This window comes from Macaca nemestrina, chromosome 4, assembly GCF_043159975.1.
Source record: "Macaca nemestrina isolate mMacNem1 chromosome 4, mMacNem.hap1, whole genome shotgun sequence".
NCBI classification, from domain to species: domain Eukaryota; kingdom Metazoa; phylum Chordata; class Mammalia; order Primates; family Cercopithecidae; genus Macaca; species Macaca nemestrina.
In genome coordinates, this window is record NC_092128.1 from 143,109,172 (window position 1) to 143,128,016 (window position 18,845).

At 42.0% G+C, this 18,845-nt stretch overlaps 2 pseudogenes; one reads left to right on the forward strand and one right to left on the reverse strand.

Moving 5' to 3' along the window:
- LOC105466326 (rab5 GDP/GTP exchange factor-like) overlaps nucleotides 1–14,701 on the reverse strand; it is a 29,823-nt pseudogene extending 15,122 nt beyond the window's left edge.
- Nucleotides 3,030–3,140, forward strand: LOC139363050 (small nucleolar RNA U13; annotated as a pseudogene).
- Nucleotides 14,702–18,845: the final 4,144 nt, after the last annotated feature.

The window sequence follows — 18,845 nt, forward strand, 5'->3', positions numbered from 1 at the left end:
GGCATTTCACTACATTGCCCAGGATGGAGTATAGTAGCTATTCACAGACTTAATTATAGCTCACTGCAGCCTCACATTACTGGGCTCAAGCAATCCTCCCGCCTCAGCCTCCTCCTGGGTAGTGGGGACTACAGGTACACACTGCATGCCCAAATCTGTCCTTTTAGTTCATGTATTTTCTGCAAAAGCTTATCCATTCATTTTATCTTCTTAGGTAGTTTACACATGGTTTTACACCTTTCATTTGCACCAAATTTTAGCACTTAACTTAGAACAAACCATATTCATTGTTGTGATTATTATTACAGGTTTGAGCATTCCTAACCCAAAAATCAAAAATCCGAAATGCTCTAAAATCCCAAATTTTTCAGTGGCTACATGACACCACAAGTGGGAAATTCCACACCTGGCCTCATGTGATGGGCTGTAGCCAAAACTGTTACATGCACAAAACTGCTTAAAATGTGGTATAATATTACCTTCAGGCTACGTATGTAAGGTATATACACAACAAATGAATTCTGTGTTTGGACTTGGGTCCCAGTCCCAAATTATCTTATATATGTGTAAATATTCCAAAATCTGGGAAAACCACAAAAATCTGAAACACTTCTGGTCCCAAGGCTTTCGGATAAGGGATACTCAACCTGTAGTGCTTGCTTCCAACTAGAAACTCTCTGAGTTCCTTTTAGAGACCCGAGTGGCCTGTCTTACTGGTGTCAAGGGATCACGTTCTCCTCCCCCAGCTCCGTACAACCCCCATAATTTTACAGTACAATACAGAAAACTCCTTTTCCATTTCTACCACAGTTTATGCTCCAGTAGAGTATTTATTTCATAATGTAAAAGAACTCCCCTGCCACTCTGTCTCTCGTCCCGCTTTCCATTCTTGTAGGACTTACACTATGTTACAGATCTGCTTATTGTCCATTTCCCCCACTAAACTGTTAGCTCCACAAGGGCACCGTTCACCACCATATCCTCACGCCTAGAACAGGACCAAGAACATGGTTAGTGCTCAGTATGGGTTGACTGAATGAATGTGGCTATTTATTATCATTCCTCCCTTTATAAGATGCTGAAGACAATTCTCCATAGATCTCTTTCTACCTATCTGTGAACAGAGGCAATGACTGCCTTTGTTTTGCAACATCTTTTCAAGGATATCTGTATAACAGCTTTCAGAGACAGAGATAGTGCCTCCTTCAAGAGAAAAGGCTAGACCACTTACTGTCTAATAAGGATCCCTAAGTCCAAGGTTCCTCTCCTCTAATACAACTCACTGCATGCACAGGCTTTCCCTGGTCTTCTCTGCATTATCCCATAGCAACAGATACTCAGGGGATAAGCACAAATGCAAATGCTCTGGCTACTGCTGCTGCTGTAAGAAACTGGCCTTTGTCTCTGACCCAGGAGACTCGTGTCTTTGGCCAGTATCTGTGAAACCATGGCAGGTTAAGGTTAATTTGTTAGCCTGCAAATAAGGTAACTCTCAGGCCCCACTCAGCGTTTGCCAAAGGGGCAAAGTAAGAGCAAGTTTGTTTTGGTAAGGTCTTTTAGGCTCTACAAAACTCCAAAAGGTTTGTCATAGTTTTCCAAGAAAAAAAAGATAACAGAACAGTGAAAATAAACCCTTTTCCTCAAGTACTCTCTAATCCCTGTAAGGGATCATCTTTTCTATAACATCTGAGTAAAGCTGTTGTTTTATTTTTCTAAAATAAATGTTTTACTTTGTGATTAAAACATTGACAAGTGGGTGTCTTTGTTTGACTATTATGCCAAGAGGCACTTTGTACACTTTCTTAACAGTCTGACTGAGATCTTTGTTTTCACTTTGAAAACCTCTATCTTCCTTAACTATGTTTTCTGTGTATTTCATCTGGAACTCCCGTCATTATGATATGAATCACCACAATCTATTTTCTGGGTTCATTAAGTTTTGTCTGTACTGCTGTTAATTGTTTAATCTATTTAGGTTTTAGTTTTGATGTCCTTTTTTTTTTTAACCAATTTGTGCTGCCTGAAGTAGTTTTTTAAAGGAAAATAAACATATGAGGGCTTTAATCCTCTTGAAAAATGAAACACTAACATTTAAAGAGTGCCAAGCATGCAGTCCTCACATTCTGAGAAAGTCCATCTTACCAGGGAATACATCTTGAGGTCATTAGTAACTAGTAGAACACAGAGTTAAACATTTCCACATTTAGATGAAGAAAACAGGGCAAAACTAACTGATTTTCTCAAATTCAATTACTGGCAAAATAAAGGTGGTGGGAACCATTAAGGTACATATGCTCATTTTGCACCTCCAAAAACCAACCAACCAAAAACCAGAAATCTGTCATTTTTAGCAGCTAGACAGTGTCTAACAAACTCATGTTCTTCATAAAGGTCATCATAAAATTATTTTTAGCATAAGAAATATTTCAACCCTAGCCTTCCCTTTATTGAATGAAATGTGTAGTGGGCTAAGAAATCCAGTAACTCCCATGCTACAAGCTGCACAAGAGAGACACAGAGCAGACGGGAGTGTCCAGATTGCCAAAAAGTAGAATTCCCAGACATTTTGTTCATTTAAAATACTTTGATGTCACTAGAGTCTGAGCAGATACAGTGTGATTAATGAAAATCCAGATAACCTGTAGTGTCCTATTGGCCTTTTTTTAGTAAGTGGAATGATTAAACATGTGGTACTAAAAATCAAAGGACACTCCTGAATACGAGTTCATTAATGTAACTGTGAGATCAGCTTACTGGGCTGTTTACCCACTGGTTACTTCAGGTTTCCAACCTTGGGGAAAGTCAAAAGTATTCATAGATGAGAAAAGGTGAACCAGCTTTTCATGAATTATGGAAAGAGATTTAAAGAAAAAAAAAGTCTTGTAAGAGGCAGCTAAGCCTTCTTCACCACACCAACAAGGGCGGGTCTCAGGAGCTGCCCATGCAGCTTGAGCCTCACTTTAGTAACCAGAACCACCGGGCTCAGCTCTTTCCCCTAAACCAGCATGTGGAACAAGACCTCATGCTAGATCTTCCTGTGATTCGTAAGTGTGACGGTTGGGTTTTCACGCTGGGTTTTCATGTGTGAGATATGCCTCCCTCAAACCTTGTTACAACACCAGCACATTGCCTGTCGGATGTGAACAAAGATGAAAAAAAGACCGCATGCTCCTAAGGGTGGAACTTGGCACTGACAGGGTTCGGCTTGGCAGTGCTTGCTAAACACTTCCTGAATCTGGACTTCACTCATTGTGAGAGTCTCACAGAGGTTCTTCAGGTGAGGGTTATTGTCTTTAATTTCTTCTTCTGGAACACACAGTGTTGCCTTCTCCAAAACTTCTGCCACCTCTAACGAGTCCTCGCAGAAGCCCTGAATGCTATACATATTTGCCGCCTCCACCAATTTTTGGCTGCTCTGCTGTGAGCCCTCAGTATCTGCCAATGCTTGCTTATCTTCTTCCACAGCCTCCTTCAGCTGCTCTTCCAACTTGACTTCTTCCATGAGTATCTTGTCTGTAGAGGGAGTATCTGTCCCCCATTTGGTTTGGATCCACGTCCTCTTCCAAGTGCTGGCAACTGTTCTTTTGTTTTGTAGTTGTGTGCAGAACTGAGAAGGTCTGGAGACACTGCCAACACCGGGAGACTGCGTGGCACCAGCCTCATGCATGGAGCCACCATGGCTGCCCCGGGATGATGATATAAGTTTCCCCTCGCCTGTCACTCTATGCTTCTATGACACATTTTAAATTATTTTTATTCCTTCAATATAATTATCAAATACATCTTGTATCTACTTTTGTTCCTTATGACATAGATTCAGAGAGCTCAGAGCTATTTCCACGGCCTCACTTCTCATCCTCAGTGCTCCTAATTTTAAAATTGGGTCCTGGGTTGCTATCCCTGCTGAAGTTCTCACAATAATTAAAGTCTATTTGCTGGTTAAAGTTGCTCTGTTTTGGATACATACTTCTGTTCTTCTAACAGTAATTACACAGCAGGGCAAATTACTCCTTGCATAAATACATAGTTTAGAACAGTGGAGTCATTGTAAGGTACAGGAGGACACTTATCTCTAGTTATTCCAGGAAAGATCACAGGAATGAAGATATAGCCATGTCTTAAATTGTGTATTTTTTGTCCTCATTCAGGTACAAAGCTTTAGGTCCATATAAAATAATCAGTATCAGATTTTTTTTTTTTTTTTTTTGGAGACAGAGTGTTTTGCTCCTGTTGCTCAGGCTGGAGTGCAATGGCACAATCTTGGCTAACTGCAACCTTCACCTCCCAGGTTCAAGTGATTCTCCTGCCTCAGCCTCCCTAGTAGCTGGGATTATAGGCGCCCGCCACCACGCCCACCTAATTTTTTGTATTTTTAGTAGAGAGAGGTTTTCACTATGTTGGCCAGGCTGGTCTCGAACTCATGACCTCAGGCGATCCCCCTGCCTCAGCCTCCCAAAGTGCTGGGATTACAGGCGTGAACCCGGGAGGAACCCGGGTTACAGGCGTGAACCCGGGAGGCGGAGCTTGCAGTGAGCCGAGATCGCGCCACTGCACTCCAGCCTGGGCGACAGAGCGAGACTCCGTCTCAAAAAAAAAAAAAAAAAAAAAAGAAATACAAAAAACTAGCCGGGCGAGGTGGCGGGCGCCTGTAGTCCCAGCTACTCGGGAGGCTGAGGCCGGAGAATGGCGTGAACCCGGGAGGCGGAGCTTGCAGTGAGCTGAGATCCGGCCACTGCACTCCAGCCTGGGCTACAGAGCGAGACTCCGTCTCAAAAAAAAAAAAAAAAAAAAAAAAAAAAAAAAAAAAAAAGATTCTTATGTGTAAAGTGGTATAATACTATTGTTTTAATTTTTCTTTTTTCTGTAAAGTGGCATACTACTATTTGAAGGTAGGTAAGTTAAAGATGTATTCTGTAAACCCCAGAACAACCAGTAACAAAAACCAAACCAAACAGAACAAAGAGGTATAGCTAACAAGCTGATAGTGGAGATAAAGGTGTGGTCATAAAGAAGGCAAGAAAAGAGGAGAAAAGGAACTAAGACAAGATGAGATAAACACAAAGAGCAAGATGGCAGGGGTAAACTTTCCCTTATCAAAAATCACATTAGGCTGGGCATGGTGGCTCATGCCTGTAATCCCAGCACTTTGGGAGGCTGACGCAGGTGGATCATCGGAGGTCAGGAGTTCAAGACCAGCCTGACCAACATGGAGAAACCCCGTCTCTACTAAAAATACAAAAAAATTAGCCGGGCATGGTGGTGCATGCCTGTAATTCCAGCTACTTGGGAGGCTGAGGCAGGAGAATTGCTTGAACCCGGGAAGCAGAGGTTGTGGTGAGCCGAGATCGTGCCATTGCACTCCAGCCTGGGCAACAAGAGTGAAACTCTGTCTCCCAAAAAAAAAAAAAAAAAAAAAAAAACACCTTAAATATAAGTGCTATAAACAGTCTGATTAAATGTCAGAGATTATCAGAGTAGATTAAAAAACAAGACCCCACTTCATGTTGTCTGTAAGAAATTTACTATAAAGATACAAATATGTTAAAAACTAATGAAAGGAAGAGGATACTCTGAAACAATGAAAAAGAGCTTAAGTGGTTATACAAATGTTAGACAAAGTAAACTTAAGAACATGGACCGTATTACCAAGAACAGAGAGGGGTATCTCATCATAAAAAAGGGGTTAATTCTTCAAGAAGACACAGCAATCCTAAACATGTATATACTGATAACACTGCTTCAAAACACGTAAGACAAAATTTGACAGAACTGAAAGGAGAAACAAATTCACAATGATATTTGGAGATTTCAGGATTCCTCACTTAGTAATTGACAGAGAAGTGATTTTTAAAACGTCAGTAAAGACAGAAAACTTGAATGATGCTATCAACCAACTTGACCTATCTGACTCTGGTAGAACACTCAACCCAATAAAAACATAATACATATTCCACCTGACAAAATAATAATGGTAGTAACTTATATACAGATAATGCCTATAACCACTAAGTACTTTTACAATGCTATTTTGTATAATTCTCACAAGTCTATCAGGTAGTACACTTATGATATTTACAAATGAGGAAGCTGAGGTCTGAATATGTTAAGTAACTTGAATAATGTTGCAGTCACTTACATAATAAAGACAAGAATTGGAACCCAGGTCTGTGCACTTAAATCCAAAGCCTGAGCTGTTGACTATGCTACAACTACCTCAGTAAGCCAAAGAGAGGACTGAAGACTCTTCAGAAAAACACCAATCCCTCTGACTCTGGAGGTCTGTAGGCCAGTCAAAGACAGGAAAACCCTACTCATTTCCTTTATTGTTTTGCTTACAACATGCTTCCCTCCCACACATACTTATCCAAAGAGACAATTTGCTTAAAAAAAAAATCCCCTTTTAAAATATAAATGACAATTAATTCTACTAGCTAGTTATGATCATAGAAGTTACTAAAATCAACACTTGGTTGTTTTTCTCTAAGTTTTCTAAAAATCAACCCCTACTAAGAGGCCAGAAGTTTGGATTAGAGAGTGGAAAGTGAGAGACAGTTCAGGTGTTCGATACACAGGAAGGAGGTGAGTTATGTCTAAACAGCCGATAGGGATTCAGTGTGTAAGATGAAAGAAGTGAAGAAGGAAATATGGAAAACAACAACCTCATCCACATTACAGTTTATAGTTCTGGCTAGGGCTCAAATGGCAAGTGCTTGCTCTTCAACTTAAAGTCACCTTGTGTTTGTTTTTTGCTTGTTTTAATCAGGGTCTCACTCTTCACCCAGGCTGGAGTACAGTGGCACAATCACAGTTTACTGCTGCCTTAACCTCCCAGACTGAAAGGATCCTCCCACCTCAGCCTCCACAGTAGATAGGGCTACAAGCACTAGTTCGGTTGGTTTTTTTTTTTTTTTTTAAGAGATGGGATCTCACTATGTTGCCCGGACTGCTCTTCAACTCTTGGGATCAAGCAATCCTCCTGCCTCATTTCAGTCTCCAGAACACTGGGATTACAAGCAGGAGCCAGTGGACCCAGCTTCGCCTTATGTTTTTAATACAGAAACAAAGCTTGTGTTTCAGGTATAGCAAGCAGACCATGATTGTCAAGCCTTCCATTGCCCATCGCCCAATCTCTCTCCCTCTCTATCTTTTTTTTTTTTTTTTTTTTTTGAGAAGGAGTCTCACACTCTGCTGGCCAGGCGGGAGTACATTGGTACAATCTCGGCTCGCTGCAACGCTGCCTTCCAGGTTCAAGTGATACTCCTGCCTCAGCCTCCTGAGTAGCTGGGATTAGAGGCACAGGCCACCGGGCTCGGCCAATTTTTGTATTTTCAGTAGAGACAGGTTTCACCATGTTGGCCAGGCTGGTCTCGAACTCCTGGCCTCAAGTGATCTGCCCATCTCGGCCTCTGAAAGTGTTGGAATTACAGCCGTGAGCCACTGCACCTGGCTTGTCTCCATGCTTCTTCCACAGCCTGCAGAACCGTGAGCCAAATGAACCTCTTTCCTTTGCAAGTGACCCAGCCGCAGGTATTACTTTGTAGTAATGCAAACGGATAAAGCCATTGTTTTATGTCCCTTACAGGATAGTTACCAAATTCAGGAAAATTTACACTGATACAATACTTTTACTCAATTGAAAATCCATATTCCAATTTTCTCAACTGTTCACAATGTTCCCAGCCTTTGTTTCTCTCGCATGACATTTTTGAAGAACACAGGCCAGGTATCTTGTTGAATGCCATTTAGATTGGGTTTCCCAGTTGTTTCCTCATGACTGGATTCAGGTTGTTAAAAATTTTCGGCTTAGACATTTCATAAATGATGTTGTGTTCTCAAAGTGTCGTGTCTGGAAGCACATGACATCTATCCTTGCCTCCTACATCACCATTTTATAGTTACCATTTCTCCATTTATAATTAATAAATAATCTGGCTGGGCATAGTAACTCATGCCTGTACTCCCAGCACTTTGAGGCTGCGGTGGTGGGATCACTTGAGGTCAGGAGTTCAAGACCAGCCTAGGCAACATAGCGAGACCCATCTCCTGTCTCCACAAAAAAAGGAAAAAAAGAAAAATAAATAAATAAATAAATAATTCATAGGCAGTTAATTTGAGATCATGTTCATAACTTGTTCCCTGGGAAACTCCCTCCCCTCATCCCAGATTTAGCACCCAGATAAATTTTACTTGAATCAATTTTTACTACTAACATGACTACAACTTTTTTTTTTTTTGACATGAAGTCTTGCTCTTGTTGCCCAGGCTGGAGTACAATGGCATGATCTCAGCTCACCGCAACCTCCGCCTCCTGGGTTCGAGCGAGTTTCCTGCCTCAGCCTCCCAAGTAGCTGGGATTACAGGCATGTGCCACCATGCCCAGCTAATTTTGTATATTTTTAGTAGAGATGGGGTTTCTCCATGTTGGTCAGGTTGGTCTTGAACTCCCAACCTAAGGTGATCCACCCACCTCGGCCTCCCAAAGTGCTGGGATTACAGGTGTGAGCCCCTGCGCCAGCTGTATTTCTCTATTTTACTAGTTAAATTAACACAAGGATTATGATTTTGTTTAATCAGTTACACTCCATTTATTGTCCTTATTTATTGATTTCTTCACTTTATTTTTTTTTTAAGAGGGGGCCTCGCTTCGTGCAATCTCTGTCTCTCCCAGGTTCAAGCAATTCTCCCGACTCCACCTCCCAAGTAGCTGGGATTACAGGTGCTCACCTCCACACCTCACTAATTTGGTATTTTTAGTAGAGACGGGGTTGCACCATGTTGACCAGGCTGGTCTTGAACTCCCGACCTTAGGTGATCTGCCCGCCTTGGCCTCCCAAAGTGCTGGGATTACAGGCGCGAGCCGCCGTGCCCAGCCTTATTGTCCTTATTTATTTTGACACTCAAACTTATCCCACACTTGACCAGTGGAAATTCCTCCAAGCTGGCTTCTGGATCTTCTGAAATGTCCCCAAAATATTGAAGGGGCCCTTTTTTCCCTGTCCCAGCCCCAGAATCAGTCATTTCTCCAAGAAGCCCTGGTTCACTTTAATGAATAATAGTATTTAGAATCTAAGGTCTGTGTGGTATTGGTATTTTAACTCTAAAAAAGAAAAGATACGCTTTGTAGGATCACTGTCTTCAGATCCGTTCGTGAACGAGGTACAAAAGATGATACTTGGGATGACAAGATTATAGGAGTTCTGAAAGAAAAGGGCACTTTGAAATGTATAAGCAAATATCTCAGCTTGGCCAACCACTGTGACTTCCTCTACACAGCTCACTCACCCTGACTGTGGAGACTAAAACACTTTAACTGAGTCTTTACAGTCAAGATATTCCATGTACTTTCTCTGAAGGCGTATCCAACTCTACAAGAATGTGAAAATATTCTTCAAATTCCGTAGAAGGTTATTTGTATTTTGCCTGCTACCAAGCTCCTATGTATGGCGTAAAAGCTTTCCTTTATGCTACTAACAGAAACAAGTAAAATATCAAGAGCAAGGGCATCACGGACTAAAGAAGATGAAGAATACGGAATACAAAAAGTCTGTTTCTAGTCTAGACCCAATACATTAAAACTGCACTCAGGCTAACCTTATCCACACACAATGGCCAAAGAAGTAATCAGTGTGAAATGCAAAATTTGCCTGGCTAAGTTATATTAAGTGGTCTGTGAAACAAAGATACAATGGAATCTTCTTTTCTAACATGAATTTTTAAATACTTTAAGGTCTTTATCCCCAAAAGCTTTCTACAGACAAAAAGCAACTAAAGAACAAAAAATCGAAAGGACAAAACTACCATCAAAAAGATGGGGGGCGGGGAGAGACAAGAACAAAGGTAAAAACCATTCTGCATACATATTTTTGAAATAAAAGTCACCTGGATTGTTTCTTTTTTAAATTAATGAATTTTTTTTTAGAGATAGTGTCTCACTCTGCTGTCCAGGCCGGAATACAGTGGCACAATTACAGCTCACTACAGCCACTAACTCCTGGGCACATGTAATCCTCCTACCTTAGTCTTCCAAGTAGCTGGGATTATAGGTAGGTACAAGCCACGGCACCCAGCTCCAGAATTGTTTCTTTTTAAAGTACAGCCTCTGCACTAAATTGTAAATCTCCTTTCCATAGTATAATGCACACTGTACAGAGGCTTTTGAGACACAGGTTTTTAAAACCATCAAGGAGAGTCAGCGAATATAAATGACAATTATGTACTTAAGTAACAGAAACTTAATTATATATATATATTTACTATTGATTATATATATTAAATAACCTAGGTTTCTGAAGTATACACACTGAATAAAGGAATATAATGGAAAAATATTGACCCAGGAGTTAGGAGACCCGAGTTCTTATACACAAACTCATTGTGCAACCTTGGGTAAATTAGTTAACCTTTATGGACTTTCATATTGTCATCTGCAAAATCAGGCTATTAGAGCTGATAATTTTATAATTTTCTTACTATTTTATCTGTTATCATAAATACTTATCATTTCACTACATACCATCAGTAAACAGACTTTAAGCTAAATAGGAATTAAGGATTTTTTTTTTTTTTTTTTTTTTTTTTGAGACAGAGTCTCGCTCTGGAGTGCAGTGGTGCAATCCTGGCTCACCGCAAGCTCCACCTCCCAGGTTCACGCCATTCTCCTGCCTCAGCCTCCCGAGTAGCTGGGACTACAGGTGCCCGCCACCACTCCCGGCTAATTTTTTTTTTTTTTTTTTTTTTTGTATTTTTAGTGGAGACAGGGTTTCAATGGCCTTGTGCTCCCTGCAAGATTATTCTATCAGAAGAATAACTTGCATTTTAAAAAAGCTAACACTTTCTGGAGATCTACTGTGTGTGTCAGGCACTGTGCTAAGCTCTTTACATGCATTAACTCATTGAATCCTCATCACATGCCTCTGGTAGGTATTACTGTCCCTCACTGTGGACAAGACTTGGAGTTGTTAGTCCGCCCAGGGTCACAAAGCTGGTAAATGACAGGATTGACTCCAAAGTCACCTTACTAACCACCTGGCTATCCCACCTCCTAATAAATAAATCATGAGCCCAATACATTCTTATCTAATCTCTGGCAAGTACTAATTTTTTTCTCCTTTATAGTAGAGACAAAATTGCTACAACTGGCAGCCAACCAAGAAACAACTCATTTTTGTATTTTTTCTAGAGACAGGGTTTCACCATGTTGCCCGGGCTGGTCTCAAACTCCCAAGCTCAGGTGATCCATCCGTCATGGCCTCCCAAGTGGCCTCCCAAAGTGCTGAGATTATATAGGTGTGAGCCACTGCACCTGGTATCCAATCCATGTCTTACAGAGAAGTGTGTTTTTGGTTCTATGCAATATTTCCTTTTATTTCCTTATAATAAAACAAAAGGAAACACCAAAAGTCACAAAACCTAGAAGACCGGCAAGGATCTTAAGGGGTAACACTGTCTTATTATTCATTCTGTTGCCTCCAGGGGAGAAGACGTCATTACAATTACCATAGGGTAGGAAGTGGGGAGCAAGTGAGGGGGCTCCCAGAGAACAGGTCTTCTGACAGCATCAGTGTTGGTTCCCAGTCTCTCCCATTATTTCACATTGACTGCATAACTGAGTAACAATATAAATTTTCAGAGACTGAAGCCTAACAACAGAGATGCTTTCCTGCTTCATGTTGGGCCACTTCAACTGGCTAGGCTGCTCAATCGTAGAACAACTGTGACTTAAGTGACAATCCTCTTGCTGGTTACATGGCATTTTAAGAAGCAGGGTGAATATGATCACCTACATACAAATCCATGCCCTGGAAAATAGCTACTACGGCTCACTCTCATCCCCCCAGGAGCCCAACGTGGGCCTTTTCCTATATTTTCTCAATACACTTTCTCAAGACACAAGTTGTCTCTCAAATAAGCTCTCGAGCAGAAAATCTCTCTCAGATGACTTTCAAGCCTAGAAATCACCATTTCTGACAAGCTGTGAACAGTGAGGGTATTACACCACAGAACAAACCAGGATCCACAAATAAAGGCACAAAAAACAAAACATCCAAAGAGACAGTCATTTGGATGGGGATGAATTTCATAAACAAAACTACCTATTTCAATTCTCTTTATTCCTCCTATAAACAAATTTCTCTAAAACACAATGTCTTTCAACCAAAGGAGTATTGGTTTCATATATTGTCTGACCCTCAAACCCACTTTCAGTCTCAAATCTGAGCTGATGTTCTCAAAAAGTTGATAGATATTACAAAGCTGAGCCTGTGAGCATTGTGGATCTACTCTGTGTCTCACTCAGGCAGAGAAGAAAAAAAGAGTATCAGAACATTACCCTTCTTTGATCCGACCCTGGAAGACGCACTGAAGAATTTCTTCACTGTGGTAACCTTGCGGGTCTTCTCGTTGGTTTTCTTTTCTTCAAACTTGGAGAATGTGAGGGATTGGGCCCCTTGGCTGCTCTGACTGCTGGCAAAGGCCTCTTCTTCCTCCCGCTGGAGTCTGCAATTCAAGAAAGGATTAGAATGATCTAGATATTCTCCAAGGTTCTCTGTATCTGAAGGTTATTACTCCATTAATTCAGGAGGATCTAAAGATTTTAGAACTAGACACTAAATATACCAAATCAGCCTGAGGTCTCACATAGCTACAGGATGGGCTGCTCTTCATGCACTACAGATTTCAAATGGGAGCTTCTCATGCTCATTCAGCAACTGCTCTAGAGCTACATGAAAGAAATCAAGTCTAGTCCTTTTCCCTAACAAGCTCAGGGTTAGAACAGATGAAAAGGTAAGTAAACTGCTACACAATGGGACAGCTGCTACATTAGAGAGTAAAAATTGAGTGCTGTGAGAACACAGGAAACAACAACTCAATCTGCTGGAGGAGTCTGTTGGGGCCTTACAACAGTGATGTTTGGGCTGGGTCTTAAAGGATACATAGGATCCTTTTTTGTTTGTTTTTTATTGAGACAGAGTGTCACTCCATCACCCAGGCTGGGGTGCAATGGTACGATCTTGGCTCACTACAACCTCTGCCTCCCAAGTTCAAGCAATTCTCCTCCCTCAGCCTTCCAAGTTATTGAGACTATAGGCACACACCACCACGCCTGACTAATAAGGCTGAATAGTATTCTAAGTGAAAGGATATTCCAGGAAGAAGGAACTACGGATGTGCAAGCCTGTGGTTTGCTTCACAACAAGGTGAATGTAGCCAGAGCACTGGGCGTGTGATGAACTGTGATGCTGGATACATAGGAAGGCACCAGAGGGTAAGGAATCCTGACTGCTAAGCCCACTATTCTGGATTTCATCATGTGGTGGGGAAGCAAGACTGTAAATCCAAAAAGTTATCGTTGTCAGATCTGTGCTTTAGAAAGATCATGCAGGTAGCTGTGTGAACAACCTGAAGGGTAGAGAAACTAGAGACAGGGACAAGAAGTAAGAGTATATTATAAAGGTTTAAGTAAAAGAAAATAAGTACCTGGGAAATAGGAGTATAAAAGGTAAAATTCAGAAGCCTTTTCTGAGTTGGAAGAAATAGAACTTGGTCAAGTTGTAGGTAGCAAGGGAGATGAAACAGAAATCAAGAATGAAAACAAGATTTTTTAGCTAACTTGGTAAATAGTGATGCCATTAATTGACTCAAGAGAAGGATTAGGAGGAAAATGTTCAGAATGGGGAGAATAATAAATAAAAGCAATAAAATTTGGCTTTGGATTAGCTGCATGTGAACCATCTGTAATAATTGCCAAACACAGGCCGGATATGGTGGCTCACGCCTGTAATACCAGCACGCAGGGAGGCCAACGTGCTCGGCCGGATCACTTGAGTTCAGGAGTTTGAGACCAGCCTGGGCAACATGGTGAAACCCTGTCTCTACACAAAATACAAAAACTAGCTGGGCATGGTGTCATGCTCCTGTAGTCCTAGCTACTTGGGAGGCTGAAGTAGGAGGATCACTTGAGCCCAGGAAGCAGAGGTTGCAGTGAGTCAAGACTGCACCACTGCACTCCAGCAGGGATGACACAGCAAGACCCTGTCTCAAAACAAACAAACAAAAAACTCAAGCACTATCTATAAGACAGTGGTTCTCAAAGTGTGATTCCCCAGACAGTAGGAGCAGCATCACCAGGCAACTTGTTAGAAATGCAAATTCTCTAGTCTTACTCCCAAGCTACTAAAATCAGAGACTCTGAGGGTAAGGTCCAGCAGTCACTGCTTTTACAAACTTTCCAAGTGATTTAGCAGCGTCACAATTAAAAGCAGTAAGAAACAGAAATGCCTATCTCCATTCTTCCACTCCAAGGAGCTTACTGTCTAAATTTGAGAACTAAGACTAACACAACCCAAGGAAAATAATCAGAAGTTAAGACATACACAAAATGAAGAAACTACTGAAAGCTGTTCATCAAAGGCTAACTGAGAAGAAGAGGGGAAAACATCCTTTTCCTTAATATTAAACTGACGTGCTGATAGCTCAATGCAGAAGAGAAAAATGTATTTTGACGGTGACAGAACTATGTATCCAGTCACGTCACTGTTCAACCACTCCTAGTTAAGTCCTTTTACCACTCTGCCAGCTCCCAGTCCTCCTGCATCTCCTACAGCCTGGCCTTGTGGTACTCTTCCCTCCAGTGCTTGGAGCAGAAACCCTGCCAGGCTGGGTTGCCGTAGTAACCACATCCTTTCTTGCACAGGATCCACATGAATTCCGCCGCGTTCGGACTTCGGGCTCATCTTCTTCCTGCTAACCAATGAACAAACAACAAAGTGTTGTTGAAAATGAATCATCATTCTACTAACTAAAATCTTACCAATTATGAACAAAAAGTGAGTGATTCCATTATCTTCAAGCCGTAAGAGAGGGAAGAAGGGAATGAAGGAGGGAGGGAAGGAGGGAGGGAAAGAGGGGAGGAAGGAAGAAGAAAAAAAGGTATATATAGTAAATTCCTGCCACAGTTAGATTAAAAAAAGACTTATTCCCTGCCCAAAATACAAAGAACCCATTAAGAAAGAGCTAACATTAGATTAAAGACCTAAATGTATAGGCTTGAAACTAGAAAACTCCTAGAAGAAAACTTAGGGGAAAAGCTTCCCGACACTGGATTTTGCAAGGACTTCTAGGATATGACACCAAAAGCACAGGCAACAAAAGCAAAATCAGACAAACACATTAATTCCATCAAACTTGAAAATGCTTGCACAACACAGGAACCAAATGACAGAGTAAAAAGGAACAACACACAGAAAGGGAGAACATATCTGCAAACCACATATCTAATAAGAGGTTAATATCCAGAATATAAAGGAACTCTTACCACTCAATAACAAAAAAAACCAAGATGATCTGGTTAACAAATGGGAAAAGGACTTCAATAGACAATTATCCAAAGACATACAAACAGCCAATAAACATGTGAAAAAGTGCTCAACATCACTAATCAGGGAAATGCAAATCAAAACCTTCGTACCCATTAGGATGACTACTATAAAAAATATGCAGTTTTTGATGCAGTGGCAAATAAGCATATAAATACTTGTTCAAGGCCGGGCGCGGTGGCTCAAGCCTGTAATCCCAGCACTTTGGGAGGCCGAGGCGGGCGGATCACAAGGTCAGGAGATCGAGACCACAGTGAAACCCCGTCTCTACTAAAAATACAAAAAAATTAGCCGGGCGCGGTGGCGGGCGCCTGTAGTCCCAGCTACTCAGGAGGCTGAGGCAGGAGAATGGCGGGAACCCGGGAGGCAGTGAGCCGAGATCGCGCCACTGCACTCCAGCCTGGGCAACAGCGTGAGACTCCGTCTCAAAAAAAAAAAAATAAATAAATAAATAAATAAATAAATAAATAAATAAATAAATACTTGTTCAACATTGTTCAGTCATTAGAGAAATGCAAATTAAAACCACCATGAGATATCACTCAAATCATTAGAATGGCTAAAACAAAAAATATTGACACAGCCTGGGCAACATGGCAAAATCCAGTCTCTACCAAAAAATACAAAAAAAAAAAAAAAAAAATTAGGCAGGGATGGTGGTGCATGGATATGGTTCCAGCTACTCAGTAGGCTGAGGTGGGAGGATCACTTGAGCCCGGGAGGTGGAAGCTGCAGCAAGCCAGTATCATCACACCACTGCACTTCAGCCTGGGTGACAGAGTGAGACCCCACCTCAGAAAAAAAATAAATACTGACAATACCAAGTGGCAGCAGGGATGCAGAGCAACTACAACCCTCACACATTCCTAGTGGAATACAAAATAGTACAGACACTAGAGAAAACACTTTTATAGTTTCTCAAAAATGTAGCCGGGCGCGGTGGCTCAAGCCTGTAATCCCAGCACTTTGGGAGGCCGAGGCGGGCGGATCACAAGGTCAGGAGATCGAGACCACAGTGAAACCCCGTCTCTACTAAAAATACAAAAAATTAGCCGGGCGCGGTGGCGGGCGCCTGTAGTCCCAGCTACTCAGGAGGCTGAGGCAGGAGAATGGCGGGAACCCGGGAGGCGGAGCTTGCAGTGAGCCGAGATCGCGCCACTGCACTCCAGCCTGGGCAACAGCGTGAGACTCCGTCTCAAAAAAAAAAAAAAAAAAAAAGGTATACATACAATGACCATCCAACCATACAATCCCTCTCCTGGGTATTCCCTCTAGAGAAATAAAAACTGCTATTTACAAAATTCTATACACAAACAGTTATAGTAGCATTATCTGTGATGACAAAAAATGACCACTAAAATATCTTTCAATGGGAGAATGAATAAACAAACTATGGTACATCCATACAACAGAATGCTACTCAGGAAAACAACAGGTATCAGTACACCCAACAACTTCGATGAATCTCAAAGGCTTTATGCTGACAGAAGCCAGCATCTTAGTTCCTTCTGGCTGCAGGAACAAAATACCATAAACTGGGTAGGTCACAAAAAACAGAAATTTATTTCTCACAGTTCAGGAAGCTGGCAAGTTCAAGATCAAGAAGTCAACAGATGTTGGTGTCTCGTGGTTCAATGAAGGTACCTTCTCCCTGTGTCCCCACATGGTGGGAGCGGAAGACAGGCTAGGCTCTCTGTAGTCTCTTTTAAGGGCACTTATAAGCCCCAGTCATGGGGGCTCCACTTTCATGAACTACTCACCTCCCAAAGGCTCCACCTCCTGGTAGCATCACCTTGCGGTTTAGATTTTCAACATACGAATTCGGGGGACACACAAAGATTCAGACCATAGCAGCCATCTTAAAAGTTTACACATTGTATGATTCCATTTAGGAACTAGGGGTAGGAAAGGATGTGACTATAAAGGATTAGCACAAGAAAGTTTTTGGGTGATGAAACTTCTGTATTCTGATTGTGGAGGTGCTTACATAAATCTATTAAAATTTAAAAATTCCGGCCGGGCGCAGTGGCTCATGCCTGTAATCCCAGCACTTTGGGAGGCCAAGGCGGGCGGATCACAAGGTCAGGAGATCGAGACCATCCTGGTTAACATGGTGAAACCCCAACTCTACTAAAAATACAAAAAAATTAGCTGGGCGTGGTGGTGGGCGCCTGTACTCCCAGCTACTTGGGAGGCTGAGGCAGGAGAATGGCGTGAACCCGGAAGGTGGAGCTTGCAGTGAGCCGAGATCACACCACTGCACTCCAGAATGGGCGACAGAGCCAGACTTCGTCTCAAAAAAAGAAAAAAAAAAAAAAAAAAAATTCCCAGAACATTATACTCCTCCCAAATAAATTTTACTCTATGATTAAAAATTTGTTGCCACCACTGCACTCCAGCCTGGGCAACAGAGCAAGATGCCATCTTAAAATAACAAAAAACAAAACAAAACAAAACTTGAGAGGCAATTTCTAGGTTGGATTAGGGAGAAGTACAGAACAGGAGACATGGAAACTGACCAAGAAGCAACTACAATTAGAGGACTAGAGGTAACACAGTGGGTAGCTAGGTATGGTGGCGCTGACCTGTAATCCCAGCTACTTGGGAGGCTGAGGCACAAGAATTGCTTGGACCCGCGCGCAGAGACTGCAGGAAGCCGAGATTGCACCAGGGCACTCCAGTCTGGGCAACAGAGTGAAACCCTGTCTCAAAAATTAATTAATTAATTAATTAATTAATTAAATATGTAACACAGTGGGAATGGAAAGACGACAGACGGAAATCTACCTTAGAGGTAAGATCTGTAATAGTTACTTAATGAGACTTGGCAGGGAGAGGGAAATCAAATAACATTAAGAAATCCTGGCCAGGCACGGTGGCTCACGCCTGTAATCCCAGCACTTTGGGAGGCTGACACAGGCGGATCACCTGAGGTTGGGAGTTCGAGATCAGCCTGACCAACATGGAGAAACCCCGTCTCTACTGAAAATACAAAAAAATTATCCAGGCATGGTAGTGCATGCCTGTAATTCCAGCTACTCAGGAGGCTGAGGCAGGAGAATTGCTTGAACTCGGGAAGCAGAGGTTGCAGTGAGCCAAGATGGTGCAATTGCACTCCAGCCCCGGCAACAAGAGCGAAACTCTGTCTCCAAAAAAAAAAAAAAGAAATCTCGACTTATTCCATCAAAAAGGGAGTAAGTGGCAGAGTCATCACTAAGCTTCCGGGGTCTGTCAGGCTGGAGTACAGTGGTGTGATCACAGCTCACTGCAGCCTTGACTTCCCGAGCTCAAGCAATACTCCCACCACTCAGCCACCACGCCTGGCTAACTGTTGTATTTTTTTTGTAGAGGCGGTGTTTTCCCACGTTACCCAGGTGGTCTTGAACTCTAGGGCTCCACTAAGCCTACACTTAGTATGCCAAGTCCTGGGTTTCAAATTATTTTGAAAGTTTGAGCTAATCTTGCCATTAT